Raw genomic sequence first — 17,994 nt, 5'->3', positions numbered from 1 at the left:
CATCTGTAGAGTGAAGTCCAGAAGTCAGCCTTGGGAGCCAGCTCTTGGCACAAGTGTCAGTGTTCTCATGATGGAACAGTGGTCAGCTCCTTCACTGAGCTTTTTATGAAGCAGGCGTTGACAAGAGGAAAGCAGAAAGGAAGAAGTTGGAAGATGCTAAGTGTTGACTACAGCTGGCAAATGGGTGTGATTGGGATCAAAATTATTAATGTATGACTGTTGCCAGCCTTTCCCATCCACCGACTGGCTCAAGAGGAGTTTTGCTTTTCTATGCCATTTCTTCCCTTTCTCCAGCCACCTAGGAGGCCCTTGCCTTGTCAGTTTCATTCTGTAGGTTCTCACAATCAAGAATGGAAAATAGACAAAAGAGCACATAATCAGAGAGGCAACAGAAGGCCTGTGCCATTGTTATTGGAATATAAAGGAGTACAGCAATCTTCAGGAAAACCCAATACACAAGCTGAAAACAGCTTTCTTTTTCTGTTTCTTTTTCTTTTTTTAATCCAAAGCAAAGTTAGATAATAAGAACCAGAAGTTTAAGGAATATCCTCTGCAGGGGGTAGCTCAGCACCATTGTAATTTAGACATAAATATAAATTATATTCATTGGTTAGTGGGATCAGGGCTATTATGGTAGGCATAAATAACAGACTGGGGAGATTTTGCTAAATTAGACAAAGACTAGGGAGACATTGAGGGCTCCTGAACAAGGTGGTGATGTGATTAGTATTCTTCTTTAGGAAAAATTATCTAACAGCTTTATCCACATAAATGAGAGAGGAAAAAAATTGAAGACAAGTAAAATCAGATAGACTTTGCAATATGCCAGGTTAAAGGTAGTGAGGAACTAAAAGAGGAGAGTGAGGACAGAAAAGAGAAGATGGCAAGGTATTTGGAAAGCAAGCTCAACAGTACCATGATGAGAGGAAAAGGAAAAGAGATAACAATTTGAGGTTTCAGGCCTCAGAAATTGAGGGAATAGAAGTGCCATTAACAAAAGTGAGGATACCAGAAGGAAAAGCTGACTTCAGGGCAGACATCGTTAGGTCAATTTTACATACATTGTTTTTTATGTACATCTGGGTGAGAATGTCCCATGGACAAATTGAAATGTAAGCTCCAAGAGGAAAGGCCTGTGTGTGCCTTGCTCCCTTTGCCCCATGGTATCTCTGAAGCCCAGCATATAACAGGTGATCAATAAACACTGCTGAATAAATGAAGAATGAAAGTCTACCCAATACTCTGAGTTCTTATGATACATGATTACAATTTTTCATGCTTGTTTCTCTTTATTTATAGATTCTGCTTTATACACATGCGTCTTAGATCTCCATTTCCGAGTGCCCTCAACCCTTGTTTGTTGAATTAATGTTAGTAGATGCTCTTTAATCGTAGTTTATGTACAACCCCATTCACAATTCTCATCTGCTTTTAGCATATTCAAATAAGATAAAACTCACTAAATGCCATATTAATATAAATAGAGAAATATACATGTCTCTAATACTTATTTTAGGGAAAGAGCAACAGATATAAATAACTACAGGTATAACTACGTAAATAACCATCAGCATTTCATCTGGTTATTCTGTTTGGTTAAGAGCCTACTTGAAGTTGTCAACTATTACATTTCCTTTCAACTACAAAGAGCCTGAAAGGGCTTCCCTGGTGGCGCAGTGGTTGAGAGTCTGCCTGCCAATGCAGGGGACACGGGTTCATGCCCTGGTCCGGGAAGATCCCACATGCCGCGGAGCGGCTGGCCCCGTGAGCCATGGCCGGTAAGCCTGCACATCCAGAGCCTGTGCTCCGCAACGGGAGAGGCCACAGCAGTGAGAGGCCCGCGTACCGCAAAAAAAAAAAAAAAAAAAAAAAAAGAGCCTGAAAAAGACTGTTGGGCAACAACTTGGAAAAGACTATTTAAAAGGTAAATATGGGTCCTGGTCGAAGATGGCAGCGGCAGCTGGAGCCCAGGTTTCTGGGCTGCTAGGTCGTTCCTGGCTGTTGAGCCAGCCTATGTCGAGTGGCGCCCACAGCGAGGAGGGCTCAGCTCGCATGTGGAAGGCCCTCACCAACTTCGTGGTGCTCCCCGCGGTGGGAGTGAGCATGCTGAATGTCTTCTTGAAGTCACACCACGGAGAGGAGGAGAGACCCGAGTTCATCGCCTACCCCTACATCAGGTCCAAGCCCTTTCCCTGGGGAGATGGTAACCATACACTTTCCGTAACCCTCATGTGAATCCGCTTCCAATTGGCTATGAAGACGAATAAAGAGAACCTGGACCACTACCCAGTGAAGACCACAACACTGGTTTGGACCATTACTCTGCACACATGGACCAGAAAATTGTACGGGACCTTAAGCTCACCTCCTTATATCCAGTGATGACCATTATACTTGATGACCATTATACTGATCTTCTGTCCCTTTGCTTATGGCTTAAATAAATAACTTAGTCACGAGCTGAAAAAAAAAATGTAAATATGTTTTAATTTCATGAATGGCTGGAGATTCCCTGTACTCAGCAGTAACATATGACTCACATTTGTCCATGGCACAAACTTGTAGAGCAGATACAGATCACAAAACTGACTGTCTCACAAGGCTCCTGTGATACAAACTTTTCCCAAGGTCCTCTCTCTCCTCCTGCAGTGTGTGAGGGCCTTCATAAGGAACATGGTGTTTCTATTTCAGAAAAACTGCACATCCCATATTCTATTTTAAAGGATTTGACAATATATGACAATATATGACAATATATGAACAGTGTATATATTTATATTGAAAAGGTCTCTTTGGTCATTATGGATGATTCACTGGAGATGTTCCTCATAAGCATGGATTTTAATCTGCAGTGATTCGCCTTACCCCTTGGACTGAGATGGCTTCATGAAAGTTAGATTTTTTTTTTAAAGGCAAACCTTGAAAACAACATCTGGTGTTGAGTTCAGAAATTAGAACCAGATATGCTTCCTTATCCATATTTCGGTTCACATGAGTAGGCTGCCAGGATGGTGAAAGGGAAAAGGTTTGCTAATTTAATTTTTGTTTTGTTTTTAAAGAAATAATAGAAATATTTTAATGCTCAAAGTAGTTATGGGTCTTTTTAAGTATACAGACCATCCCTGAATGTACATAAAGAAATATTAGAATTAATATAAATTTTAGGTAATAGTTAGCATTGTAACAATTCACATTCAAAGGATTCGCCGAGGGTTTCCTCTAAGTAACAAGAGCCTCATAGTATAAAGGCCTCATAGATTGCTTTTAAAACCAGTTTTCCAAATAATTTATGGTATATGTGTTCCCCCAAAAAACTGAGACAGCAAATAACTATTTGATTCAGCTATATTTCGAGCATTAGTATACATCCCATTCAGAATGTCAACATGAAAGAGCAACTAGAATTTTTGTTTTCTAAAACTTCAACAATAACTAAAGGTATGCACAGAAACGTTGGGGATGGTGATTAATAGAATTCTAATTTGGGGTTTACAATTTACCAAGCACTACAGAGCCTATTTTATTTTGCCTTTATAATAAGCTTAAAGTAAACCAAGCATATATTGTTATTTCCATTTAACAGATGTTAAAATTGAAATCTTCAAACATAATGTGTTACATAGTTACTTTCGTAGATCCAGTAAGTACTAGAACCTAGATCATCTGTATCTTAGAGCTTTTTCTATTATTTCATAATACCTTTCTGCATGATGAAAATCCAACCAACAGTGTCCCTAATTGGCTGGTATTTGAAACCTTGGTTTTAACTGCACTCAATTCTAGAAAAATCGATCTGAGTGAAACATCAGCATTAAAAAACAGACATACTAACATTGCACTTGGAATATCTGTGTGATAAGGAATCCATTAGATCTGGAACTCATTACTTTGACAGGATATCTCTATTAGTGAATTTTTCTAATTGACTTTGTAAGTATGATTTTTATCTTCTACTTTTTTTCAATTGTTTTACATGTAAGTTTCTCCATAATCTTTCCATTTCAAGCAATTCTACATCATGAAAATATGTCCTTTGTTCATCCAAGTGTAGAAAGGGTATAAAATTGTCTAATGCATATGCTACATCAATAAGATTTATTTTCCTTTTTTGGTGGGGTGGGGGTGAAAAGGCATCTTTTAAATTCTGCTCTACATCTTACAAATGAGAAAATTGAAATGGAATGTTTCCCTTTTTTAAAATAGGGTTTTTCTTGGTGGCATAGCCCTTTGGCTATTCTGTTGAGGTCAAAGTCTTATTCCAGCACTAGATTATTGGGTTTCCCAAAATGAGCATGAACCCTGGGACATTTTGCCTTTTTCTTACTCCCTCCCCAAATAATGGATAGTCAATCCGTCTCTTTATATGAGATTAATAGCAACAACAACAACAATAATAGATGTCTTTAATTATAAAATTTAGTGTTTCCAGGTGTGGAAAAACAGTAAGAAAGGATGAGAAAATTACAAAATAATGATAATGCATACTTTTTTTTTGTACTTTATAGTTAATACAATTTGGCTGATTCCTCAAAATCTATGATGTAGACAGTGAAATTTTTATTCTTTCTGTGCTCAAGAGATAGAAATAGGGGCTCAGAGAAGATAAATAAGTTGTGCAAGCTGATATGCTCAGTAAATGGCAGAGGTGGATTAAGAATCCAAGCAGCTCTGCTCTGCTACTGATTTGCAGTATTTATGCTACCAAGTTCTCTAATTCTGAAACTACATTCACTTTGAATAGCCAGATGAGACAAGTGCAGACTGGTCTGAAATTCAGGAGCTCTGAATTCCTGTCTCCACCCCATTTGGCCTGATTTAGTATTCTCAAGTAGCATGACATCACAGTTAAGTGCATGGGCTCCAGAGGCACCCAGACCTGGCCTTACATCCCCATTCCTCCACTTAGCATCTCAAGGAAGCTTCACAAGTTAGTTTCTCCAAGCTTTAATTTCCTCATCTGTGAAACAAAAATTGTTATGAAATTTAAATATAACAAATGTAAAAGTCTTGGCCACAATAAGTATTGGATAAATCATTGCTACTAGCACTTCACTTTATGCTGATTTCTCTTTTCCCATTAATACATATATTTCTTGGAGGAAAGAAAGTGAAAACCCATATAGGTTTCATCACACACAAAATGCTGACCACACACAGAGAGCCCTCCCCCAGGCACTTACGTTCTACCTTGGACACCTTGGAAGTATTGCAAAGGTTCTTGAATACAGATGTACAAGAATAATTTCTTTGAACTGAATAAGTAGTATGTCTTACAGAGCTATGTGACTCTATTTCTTTTATCTCTAGGGTTTTGATCTCATAATAAATAAGCTGAAAATTTACTAAAAAGCTTTATTGAATTCCAGTATAGATTTTCTTGATCAACAGATGGTTAGAGTATTACCATAATTGTAGATGGGGTAGGAAGGCATTGCTTTGTGAAAATATCTGACATTATTCAAAAGGGATGGGAATCAATGTTAGTTTTCAAACCTCAATCAGCATGAATTCATAAGTATTTCTAAAATCAGATGGTACAGTTTGATACTGATTCCTAGAGGCTAAAGGATTCCTTTTAATTTATGGCTTGGATTCATTTCCTTGAATGTATCCCAACAACTAAAAAAAGATCATGTTTGATGAAATAATCATAGTTAACAATGAATGCCCTGTTTTTTCCTTGTCTCCTTTTAATTCTGTTACCATTCCAAAAATATAGGATTGGAAATCAGTAGTAATAAATGTAAAGGTGAGAAACTCAATTATAATTCCAAGGGACTCATTCAAAGACACCCCAAAATCTTTACACAAATATTAGTGTTGATAACTCCATTAATATACTTATGTACATAAATTCAGAGTATTTCTTTATCATTTACCATGTTCTCAGTCACAAGTAATAGGAAGCTCAAAATGGATTAAACATTAAGGAAACTATTGGCTTTCATAGCTGGAAATTCAGAGGTAAGGTGAACTTTGGAGGAGGCATTATCCAGTGGTTCTGGTTGGGTTCCCTGACAGTTTTCTCTGCTCTGTCCCACTCCTCAGGATGGAGCAGAATAGCTTCAGAAGATACAAACCCCACAACAGCAAATGACCACAGCCAAGAGAATAAAAAAGTAGCATTCAGAACTCTCTCATAAAAGAGAGAGAACTTCTTTCTGAATCCCCCAAAAATTCCCCCTCAAATGTGTTTGGTTGAAATTGAGTTGCATGCTCATTTTTATTCCAGTGTTTGGGGTGGTAGAGTGATGGAATTATGGCCACTCAAGGTCAACTTTCCCTGAGGTACTTGGCTGTGTAGTAAAAGGGTAATGAATGAAACAAAACTGAGATTCTCTTGGGAAGGAATAAATGGAGAATATGTACCTCTACATAGGCAACGATCAGTGTCTTCTGCCTCTTTCAATATCTACCCATTCATTTTTCTAAGAGGTATTAACTGAGATAGTTAACAATATCTACCCACTCATTTTTCTAAGAGGTATTTACTGAGATAGTTAAGATCCTGAAACAAAAATACTCCTTCTGATATACTCTTGGAAGAAAAGTACAAATATTTTAAGTATTAAATAAATTGGCTTGAGCTATGAAATTCTTATATTGCTGGCAAGCAACCATGTCACAAGTCATGGACAAGATTAAACTTTAAGTTTAATGGCTGGGATAAATCCAAGTGTAAGAAAGGAGCACACTGCAAATATGTTTCATGCTCATACAATGGTGCATATCACCTCTTAAAAATGTAAACCAGAAGATTTCATGCAAACTAAAACACGTTTTCTCATAGAAAGCACTCAGTTTTGGGATAGGCATTCAGGAGTGGGATGGTATTAAGATTCATATAATGCCAGATGCTACTATGATCCACAAATTAATTTTAACCAGTGATCTGTCCAGAACCCAGTAACAAAAATACTTCCCTGGAAATGAGATTTTACTTAAAAAAAGATTTATATATGACTGTTAATGTTTACCACGATTTTTAAAAATGAAAAATGAAGATTTTCAGAGGTCTAATGAAGCCAAGAGGAAAATAAAGACTTTCTGGAAATGGTGTTTTGGACAGTGTTGACTGCATCAAAGTAGGAAATATTTTTTTTTATTTTAGAATTTCTTTTTATTCATGCCGTATAATTATTTTTAAAGCACTTACAAATCTCTTCCCCAAAAATGTTTGGGCTTTTCTCTTTTTTTAATATATATATTTTTTAATGTGACTTTATTTGGAAATAGGGTCTTTTAATCTATTTAATTTATTTATTTTTGGCTGCATTGGGTCTTCGTTGCTGCACTCAGGCTTTCTCTAGTTGTGGCGAGTGGGGGCTACTCTTCCTTGTGGTGCACAGGCTTCTCATTGCAGTGGCTTCTCTTGTTGTGGAGCATGGGCTCTAGGCGCACGGGCTTCAGCAGATGTGGCGCTTGGGCTCAGTAGTTGTGGCTCACGGGCTCTAGAGTGCAGGCTCAGTAGTTGTGGCACACGTGCCTAGTTGCTCTGCAGCATGTGGGATCTTCCCAGACCAGGGCTCAAATCTGTGTCCCCTGCATTGGCAGGTGGATTCTTAACCGCCGCACCACCAGGGAAGCCCTGGGCTTTTCTTTAAAACTAATTTAACTTTGAAAAATTATTGTTTATATTAATTGATTAAGTATAAAACGGATACTATACCCAGAAAGAATTAAAGTGCATAGTCCTGCCCTCAAGAATTTAAAATCTATTTGAGGACATCAATCCAAAAATATAAGAAACAATTAATAAACAAAAAAATGATAGCATTTAATTAACCACTAAATTGTGAATTAAGGCATAGTCATATAGAAAAGACCAGATGAGGAAAATCATGTACTTCAGAGAAGTTGCAGAAGCCTTATTAACATCATACTAACATCTATTGAATACTCACCATGTACCAGATATGTTTAATAACATATCATTTAATCCCACTACAACCCTATACATTCCAATCATTATCATCAATATTTTACAGACAAAGAAATTAAGGCTTAGAGAGATTAACTTGCTCAAGTTGAAAAGTTAGTAAAAAGCAGAATTGGGAATTGAGCCCATATAGTCAAATCCTACCATGTGGTTACTTAGTTACTAAGGTATTCTGCCTCCATGGAATATGACAAACTTGGTGAGCACTTTCAAGACTTAGAGGTCCTTCTAAATCAAGGAGGATAGAGAGAGGTATTTTAGGAAGGAGGACCAACACCATTGAAGGCATAGTTGCTGGAGTGTCCATGGTATATATTAGGGCCCTTAAAAGAAACTGCGCAGACTGAGTCTAAAGTTTGAACCAAGTCAAAGAGAAGAAAAGGTTGGACAAATTCAGTGGAGTTGGGTTACAGAGATTAACAGAGGCATTGATGGTTTTACAAAACAATTTCTCAATATAAAATAACCATTTGAGGGACTTCCCTGGTGGCGCAGTGGTTAAGAATCTGCTGGCCAATGCAGGGGACACGGGTCCGAGCCCTGGTCCGGGAAGATCCCACATGCCGCGGAGCAACTAAGCCCGTGCGCCACAACTACTGAGCCTGAGCGCCACATCTACTGAACCCCACATGCCTAGAGCCCGTGCTCCACAACAAGAGACGCCACTGCAATGAGAAGCCCGCACACCGCAATGAAGAGTAACCCCCGCTCGTGCAACTAGAGAAAGCCCGTGCACAGCAACGAAGACCCAATGCAGCCCAAAATATAAATAAATAAATAAATTTATAAATAAAAATTAACTGTTTGAACTCTTTCCTCCCCTCTCTTTCTCTTCCTCAGCTGCATCTTCAAATTCCAAAAGACTTGAAATGAATCACTAGAGACCACCCAACATCTTTCAGACATTTAGATTAAACTCAAAAGCATAGAAGTGTTCTTAATAGCTAAAAGGTTAATACTTTTCAAATCCTGGGTCAGCCTACCCCAGAGAGAAAGCAAGAGACATCCTGGTAACCTGGAAAGCCCCCAGGCCCCCAGGTGACCTTCCAGGGATGCTCCTCCACATTCCACATATTTTGCAGTCTAGCCTTGCCTTGTCAGTTCGAAATGGAATGTTTATAAATACGTGGTTAATCTCTGGGCTAAAAACTGGCCATTGTGATTGCCTCAGGGAAAGATAGCTGGATGGTTGGGGAACATTCAAAGAGAAGAGACTTGCTTTCCTTCTCCCTACAAACCCCTTGGACGTTTTCAATTTTGAAGGCTATACATGTTTATGCAATATGTTTATTGCAAATAAATTAACTTTTTAGTGGCCTTTTTGCCTGTCTCAGAATGCATTCAAAGCACAATTGCCAGCCAAGTTCCCAAAAGCACAGTTCCCATCACATCCTGCCCCATCCCAAACCTTCAGTGCATGCCCATTACTAATAACTAACTCACAAGGTTCACAAGAATTGATTTACTGATATCTTTTATGTTTCACACCACACTTTGAAGTAGGTTATGCCTCATATGACAAGTAGTAAAATGGCACGTAGTGAATTTAAAAGATTTGTTCAGGGTTACACAGCTAACTGGTAATGCTGCTGAGACTTGAGCTTTTAATACATGCCACTTTCTGTGATATCATGCAGCCTCTCACATACAGCATAATCAGATCAAAACTCTTTAGCCTACCATTGATTTCTAACCTTCCTTGGAAGTTTTCTCATGCAAATCCCCAACACCTATCCTTTGCTCCAGGTAAACTAGTACTTAAACACTGGTTCCCCAAATACCTCTCACTCTTCTGTCACTGTATCTTTTCTCATGTTCTCTCTTTCCCCTTAGAATGTCTCCCCACTTCATTTGTCACTGAAAATCTTCCAGTTAACCACAAATGGTCCCCCTTAATGCACCTTTCCCAGAATCCCCCAGTTTTCAATTATTCTCTTCTCAGTACTTTATTATATATCTCACAAAACTACATGTTAGTCTTAAGGCTCCCTGACTTCAGACTATACTACAAAGCTACAGTAATCAAGACAGTATGGTACTGGCACAAAAACAGAAAGATAGATCAATGGAACAGGATAGAAAGCCCAGAGTTAAACGCACGGACATATGGTCACCTTATCTTTGATAAAGGAGGCAGGAATGTACAGTGGAGAAAGGACAGTCTCTTCAATAAGTGGTGCTGGGAAAACTGGATAGGGACATGTAAAAGTATGAGATTAGATCATTCCCTAACACCATACACAAAAATAAGCTCAAAATGGATTAAAGACCTAAATGTAAGGCCAGACACTATCAAACTCTTAGAGGAAAACATAGGCAGAACACTCTATGACATCAATCAGAGCAAGATCCTTTTTGACCCACCTCCTAGAGAAATGGAAATAAAGACAAAAATAAACACATGGGACCTAATGAAACTTAAAAGCTTTTGCACAGCAAAGGAAACCATAAACAAGACCAAAAGACAACCCTCAGAATGGGAGAAAATATTTGCAAATGAAGCAACTGACAAAGGATTAATCTCCAAAATTTATAAGCAGCTCATGCAGCTCAATAACAAAAAAACAAACAACCCAATCCAAAAATGGGCAGAAGACCTAAATAGACATTTCTCCACAGAAGATATACAGACTGCCAACAAACACATGAAAGGATGCTCAACATCTTTACTCATTAGAGAAATGCAAATCAAAACTACAATGAGATATCATCTCACACCAGTCAGAATGGCCATCATCAAAAAATCTAGAAACAATAAATGCTGGAGAGGGTGTGGAAAAAAGGGAACACTCTTGCACTGCTGGTGGGAATGTGAATTGGTACAGCCGCTATGGAGAACGGTATGGAGGTTCCTTAAAAAACTACAAATAGAACTACCATATGACCCAGCAATCCCACTACTGGGCATATACCCTGAGAAAACCATAATTCAAAAAGAGACATGTACCAAAATGTTCATAGCAGCCCTATTTACAATAGCCCGGAGGTGGAAACAACCTAAGTGTCCATCATCGGATGAATGGATAAAGAAGATGTGGCACATATATACAATGGAATATTACTCAGCCATAAAAAGAAATGAAATTGAGCTATTTGTAATGAGGTGGATAGACCTAGAGTCTGTCATACAGAGTGAAGTAAGTCAGAAAGAGAAAGACAAATACTGTATGCTAACACATATATATGGAATTTAAGAAAAAAAAAATGTCATGAAGAACATAGGGGTAAGACAGGAATAAAGACACAGACCTACTAGAGAATGGACTTGAGGATATGGGGAGGGGGAAGGGTAAGCTGTGACAAAGTGAAAGAGCGGCATGGACATATATACACTACCAAACGTGAGGTAGATAGCTAGTGGGAAGCAGCCGCATAGCACAGGGAGATCAGCTCGGTACTTTGTAACTGCCTGGAGGGGTGGGATAGGGAGGGTGGGAGGGAGACGCAAAAGGGAGGGGATATGGAAACATATATATATGTATAACTGATTAAATTTGTTATAAAGCAAAAAAATAAAATAAAATAAAATTTAAAAAAAAAAAAAAAAAAAAAAAAAAAACTACATGTTAGTCTTAAATTGAGTTGAATTGGTATTTGTCTTAACCTCACTACAAAACTGTAAACGTTGAGAACAAAGATCATTGCTATCCATGTTCGTTTTTCCAAATATCTAGGAAACTATTTTCACTTATTAGAGGCTCAGAAACATTTGTTGAATTCAGTTTGATAACTGATTTTTCTGGAACACCAGGTGTGCGTTGTAAGATGAAGCAAACTTTGGAGAGAACCCAGAAACTGATTTTACAGTAGACATCACGAACTGGTAGTTTGTGACACTCTGAAAGACATGTGTGTTGTTAGCACAGGGTTTGTTTCTTTGGGGGTTTAATTTTTAATTTGAATTATTTGCCAGCATTTAAAATCAGAAGATCTCATGTAAAAATCTAAATTTCTAGCTTTTCTTGAAAATGGGAAAATCTAGCAACACTGAGCCTGCTCTACCACATGACAAAATTGGCTAGAGTTGGTAAAACCTGCCCATTTTCAATAAGGTGCAGGCTGTCTGGTGTGCCACAGCCCACCATTCATGGTTGTCTCACACCGAGGGGGCTATACTGATTTGTGATACCTGTTGGATGCTATACATTTACGTTTGCAATTCCTACCAGAAATGTTGATCCTTTTTCCTTCAGAAAAAAGTCCCTGAGGCTCATTACCTCTACCCAGAGCTCTACACCTATTTCAACAATGGGCTGGTGAAAGCAATTTTCTCAACCATCTTTGAAAAAGTAGCTTACCCTCCTCATGTAGGAAAACCTCAAGGAGAAGTTAAGTCAGTTGTTACATTCAGGTGTATTGATGGAAATACAGAGAAATTCTATACACAGAAAGAAAACTGTCATTTGAACTACAGGATGTCACACTGAGACATTGCCAGGGAAGCTATTTACTAGTGTCCCACAATTGGGGGGGAGCAGAATACAATGCAGGTGACAGAATCCCATAGCAAGAAGGGATCTAAAGAAAGGCAATCCAATGCTTTATTTTTATGACATTCCTACCAAATTGATTTTTTATATCTTCAGCTCTCTGATGAGGGCAAGCCCATTTAAATTTTCACAATTTGTACTTCAAAAGCATTCTTTTTTGCATGTAAGGAAAAGATGATTTATTGTAACTTTCCCTCATTAGTCCTTCATTTACCCTCTGGGGTAACAATAATCACATGTGACAAACTTTTTTTATATTTAAAGACAATGGTCATAGTTGCCTCAAAGTCTTCCATTCTTCAGGTGAAACACATTTGGTTTCTGGTTAGTAAGACTCTCTTCACCCCCTGATTATTTCTTCTCTGGTTCATTATATTCCATCAAAATTCTTGGCACCCCAAACTGGCCAGAGCATTACAAGTATTGTCTGGTCCAACAGAGCACAGCAGAGAATACTGAATCACTTTGTTACAATAACTTTATTTATGCATTCTTGAAGTTTAATTAGTTGTTTTGGCAGCTACAAATCTCTGTTGACTCACATGTGGTTGCAGTCAACTGGAACCGAGTTGCACCACCAAGTTCTGTTAAAGCTCATCTTCACCATCGTGTGCTTCCACAATTAGCCTTCTGGACTTCATATTTATCCCCATTAAATCTCATCATGTTTATATTGGCTCATTATTCCAACCTGTCAAGGTCTTTTTGGATTTGATTCTAGAACTCTCTCTCCTTGATTTCTATCTCTGAAAATTTCATGTGTAGTCAATTATTTCCTCCAAGTCACTAGAAAATAAGCAGAGCAGGAAAGGACTGTGCTTCAGGTCCTCCTTCCTGGTTTCCAGATTCAAGCTGGTCCCTCAATATGTTTTGAGAAGAGACATTTACCTGTCAGTGATCCACCCAACTCTATTGTTAGTTTTCTTTATCTGTCTTTAAGAATACTATGGGAAAAGAAATGTTGAATCCCTCAAGTGCACATGCATACACAAAAATATATACTTTCCTCGGGAGAGGATTCATAGCTTCCACTAGATCGTCAGAAAGTTTCCTGACATAAAAAAGATTAAGAACCATTAACTTATTAATTCTCCAGATACACAATATATTAAAATAGTTCTATTTTTTAAATCTCTGATGATCATTATTTATTGAGTGCCTACCTTGTGCCAGGAAAGCTCTAAATATTGAGATATCAATGTGAACATAATAGACCAATCCTCTGCCCTCATGGAGTTTACATTCTAGTGAGGCAGAACGTTGACCATAATGACCAAGATTAATAAGGAAGCCAATAGTATGTTTAATAGTAATTAGTGCTAAGGAACAAAAATAATATAGAGTGAGAGGATATGAAGTGTTGAGTGAGAAGGCTGCCTCACTGAGAAGATGACATTTGCGTAAATACAGCAGCAAGTGCAAGGCACCCTGTTAGCAAAATGCTTAGTCTACCCAACGAACAGTAAAACTGCAACAGAGGAAGCCAGGGGAAATAGTAGAGATGATTTAGGAGAGGACTGTGGGTAGGGAAGCCAAAATATTTCTCCAATGTGGAGGGAGTTTCCCCTTAGGGTGCAGCTAGAAATGTGGGAGAGAGGTTTTTTTAGTTGTCTCAAGGACTCCGGGACCCTACTGGCACTTTAGGGGAGCAGAGGCACTCTGTAGGACTCTTTTGTATGGTGGAAAGCTGTTTTGCCCATTGACAACAATGGACTTTACTCCAAATGAGATGGGAAGCCATTAGAGATCTCAGTGCAGGAGAGTGAGTGGTCTAACATATTTATCAAGGCTCAGCCTAGCCGTCGTGTTGGAGATGAAGAAGACCACAGCAGAAGCACAGAGACCAGTTAAGAGGCTGTCACAATAATCCATGTAAAAGATGATGATGGCTGAACCAGGGTGGTAGAAAGGAGGAGATGACAACTGGTTGGATTCTGAATAACTACTTAAGATTGAGTCAACAGGTATTGCTGATGCAGTAGAAGTGGCGTGAGAGAAAAAGAAGAGTAGAGGATGAATCCAAGATTTTAGGCCTGATTACTATCTATCATTTGGAAGGATAGAATCGTCATTTGTGGTTGTGATGGAAAACTCAGAGGGAACACAATTTTGGTTGGAGGCGGAGGGAGTAGGAAGAAAGGCCACATGGCATAGCCACTTAGACTGATGGATGAATGCAAGTATATAAGGATATGTATTGTATGTAGATACAGTTACAGAGAGATAAAGATACAGATATGAGTACTGACACAGAAAAAATATAGAAATGGGGATGTAGGAAGAAATCTAAAAGAGACCAAAAATGTTAACACCAGCTATCTCTAGCTTTTTACTTCATACGAAGATTTTTCTCTTACATGTTTCCTAGATTATTTACATTAAGCATGTCTTAATTTTGTGAAATGTAAAAATTTTGAATATCTACAACACTCATTTATGAAAGCGACAGAGCTCTGATGTGGTTTTTCTTTTCAGTAGACTCCTCCTCCCTCTCCAACTGCTTAGGCATCAGTTAGCAATGGACTCCCCACTTGCGAGGCCACTTGTAGGGATTTTAAATCTCAGCCTTACTCTACTGTGGTCATTATAACCATGCAATACATTTCCAGACCCCCAGGATTTTCATTTCGAGGAGAAACGGTGGAATTGTTAGCAGCTGGATCCTCTTTGAAGGAGCAAGCCACACATATTTATAGAGCTTTGGGGGATTGTAGGAGGAGCGAAACAATTGTCACTCAGGTCCCCTTTCCTGGCAGCACCTCAAAGGTTACCAAGTGAGAACAGCAGTGCCCAGCTGCCCTGAAAATCCAGAGAGAGTGAAATTTAAAACTTGAATTGCCTCTCTCTTCTCATTATGTATTATTTGTCAATCATGGATAAAAAGTGGTTTTTGCCCTCCAGCTGCTAGCCCTGGGGTGCACATATCACTCAGTGGTGCCACTTTCTTGTGGAACATTGCAAGAAAAATCAACGATTACACCTTTCTTTGAAAGGAAGTGTGGTCTTTCTTTTCCTCATTTTTTTTTTCTTTTTTCATTTTAACCTGATGGCTTAAACTAAGAAGGCAAGTCACTTGGAAAAATATAAATAAACTTTGTTGTTATGGTGATAGACATCTTAGATATGGAAATAATATGTATTAGAACACATACACTTTCCTTTTTCCTATTGGAGCCAACATGTCTGAAATGTACTGAATGACTACAGCCTGGTGGGAGAGGGATACTGTACTCCTTTGTACCGGACCTTGCAAGTGAGCAATAAAATGCACATTATCACTCTGTATGAAATTCAGACCTTTAAAAATAGATTCATTTTGATGCCCGCCTTTCAAGCTTGTTTTACAACATCAAAACACATCGCCCTCATTTGTACATTTCACTCATGTGATGATGGAGTGCTTTTAAAAAATTTTTAGCACCATTTTAGGACTCAGTAACTTTTTATTGTACTCTGCAGGGAGTGAAGATACAAAGCTCAAATACGTTTTCAGTTGATGTGATAAATACGCATTAAGCCATACTGTACACAACTTTCTGTCTAATGTTCTTAAACAAAGTACCAAAGCATCATCTGTTATTCAAGCACATTCAAATAGGAAACATTAGCATCTGTTTGTTTCTAAAATTTGCACCTTTGGCTTGTATAAAGGAGAAAAGTCCCAATAGAGGCAATGCTGAACTTTTTAAAAGATTTATTTAGTCAGGAAAAGTACACTAAAGGCATCAGTTGTCACAGTTTTATTCTTTTGTAAGTTAAATACCACTCACCAAACAATTCAAAATTGTGGTTAAAAGTACACCTTTTATAGGTGAATCAAAATGCTAACATAATTGATAACCTACAATGAAACAGATCCTGTTAAATTAAGATAAGACGATATGGTCTCCCTCTCATTCTTTTCTTTTTGTCATAATTCCACCTAGGCACAGACATTGATGCCAACTGGAAAAATCCAATAATGGAAGCCCCAGCAGGTTCAGCTTCCCCTTTCATGCTCTAATTGACATGGAAATGTGAGGTGATCACATATGTCATAAATTTTACAGAATGTAGGTTTGGGCAGTAAGGACAATCCAATAGTTTGGGCCCACCTATTTCTTCAAGCTTCTTATTTTCTGTGGGCAGGATATGCACCCTGCAGTAAGCTCAGGTTCAGATGGAACACACTGTACTGACTGGGCTTCTGGCCAAAGCTGTGCATTGCCATGGCATTTCATATGGTTTCCACCTGAGTACTGAGGATGTCTGTCTGTACCTATGAATGTATGTATGCAGGCTGCCACCTCAGCTGGTTCTGATTTACACCTAATTCTCTACAGGATCCCTAGAAGTGAACTTTGGTGAACTTTGTACAAGTTTGACCTTCAGAACAGACCTGAAATCCCAGTTTTGTCTGGGATTCAATTTCAAAGTGAGGACGTCTTTCCAAGTTACATGTTTCCAACTATTGTTGATTATTTGGCCCCAGTATCTATCATGTTTAATATTGTACATTACTGAATATCTAGACAGTGTTAAAGAACTGGAACTTAGAGGACCAGCACCATGGAATGGGTGGTTGTAGAACATCTACAGTTTCAAAGTGTGTCTCATTAAAGAAGCTTCCAAATACGTGAGGATTTTGTGGTGGTCCTTGGCAACAAGTATCTACTAGTTGCTTTTAATGCTCCTCTTTTTCTCTTTATACCTCTTTACTCTTCCCAACTGACCCATCAAAACTGAGATAATAAGTCAGCCAAACTGAATGCTTGCTCTTGCTTTGTTGATTGTCTCTGAGTTCCCAATTTTATGCCTTTGTTCTCCTGTCCTTTACATGGGCTACCTTTCTCTTTTTGCCATGTGTTCATAACCTCACTAATCATATGGCTCCATTTACAGCCTCTTCATCCATGAAGACTTTCATGACCCTGTCAGCTGGAAATAATCCTTCCTTTATCTGAGCTTCCATAACTCTGATGGAGTGGTATCATCACCATCATGTATATACATGTATTATCTCCCACACTAGACTATAAGATGCTTGAGGGCAGGACCAATTTTTTTAAAAAAAATTTATTGAAGTATAGTTGATTTACAATGCTGTGCCAATCTCTGCTGTACAGCAAAGTGATCCAGTTATACACATACATACATTCTTTTTTTAAAAATTATTTTCCATTATGGTTTATCACAGGATTTTGAGTATAGTTCCCTCTGCTATACAGTAGGACCTTGTTGTTTATCCATTCTAAATGTAATAGTTTACATCTACTAACCCCAAACTCCTAGTCCATCCCTCTCCCTCCCCCCTTCCCCTTGGCAACCACAAGTCCGTTCTCTATGTGAGTCTTTCTATTTTGTAGAGAGTTTGATTTGTGCCATATTTTAGATTCCACATATAAGTGATATCATATGGTATTTGTCTTTCTCTTTCTGACTTACTTCACTTAGTATGATAACCTCTCGTTGCATCCACGTTGCTGCAAATGGCATTATTTCATTCTTTTGTATGGCTGAGTAGTATTCCATTGTATATATGTACCACATCTTCTTTATCCATTCATCTGTTGATGGACATTTAGG

At 38.3% G+C, this 17,994-nt stretch overlaps 1 pseudogene across 1 annotated transcript; it reads left to right on the top strand.

The window, feature by feature from the left end:
- Nucleotides 1–1,943: 1,943 nt before the first annotated feature.
- On the top strand, nucleotides 1,944–2,402 carry LOC309804383 (cytochrome c oxidase subunit 6A1, mitochondrial-like; annotated as a pseudogene). The gene has a single exon. The product of its transcript is annotated as a cytochrome c oxidase subunit 6A1, mitochondrial-like (transcript).
- Nucleotides 2,403–17,994: the final 15,592 nt, after the last annotated feature.

Source organism: Mesoplodon mirus (assembly GCF_964341445.2).
Source record: "Mesoplodon mirus genome assembly, chromosome: 5".
Classification (NCBI taxonomy): Eukaryota; Metazoa; Chordata; class Mammalia; order Artiodactyla; family Ziphiidae; genus Mesoplodon; species Mesoplodon mirus.
This window is presented reverse-complemented; position numbering and strand designations above follow the sequence as displayed.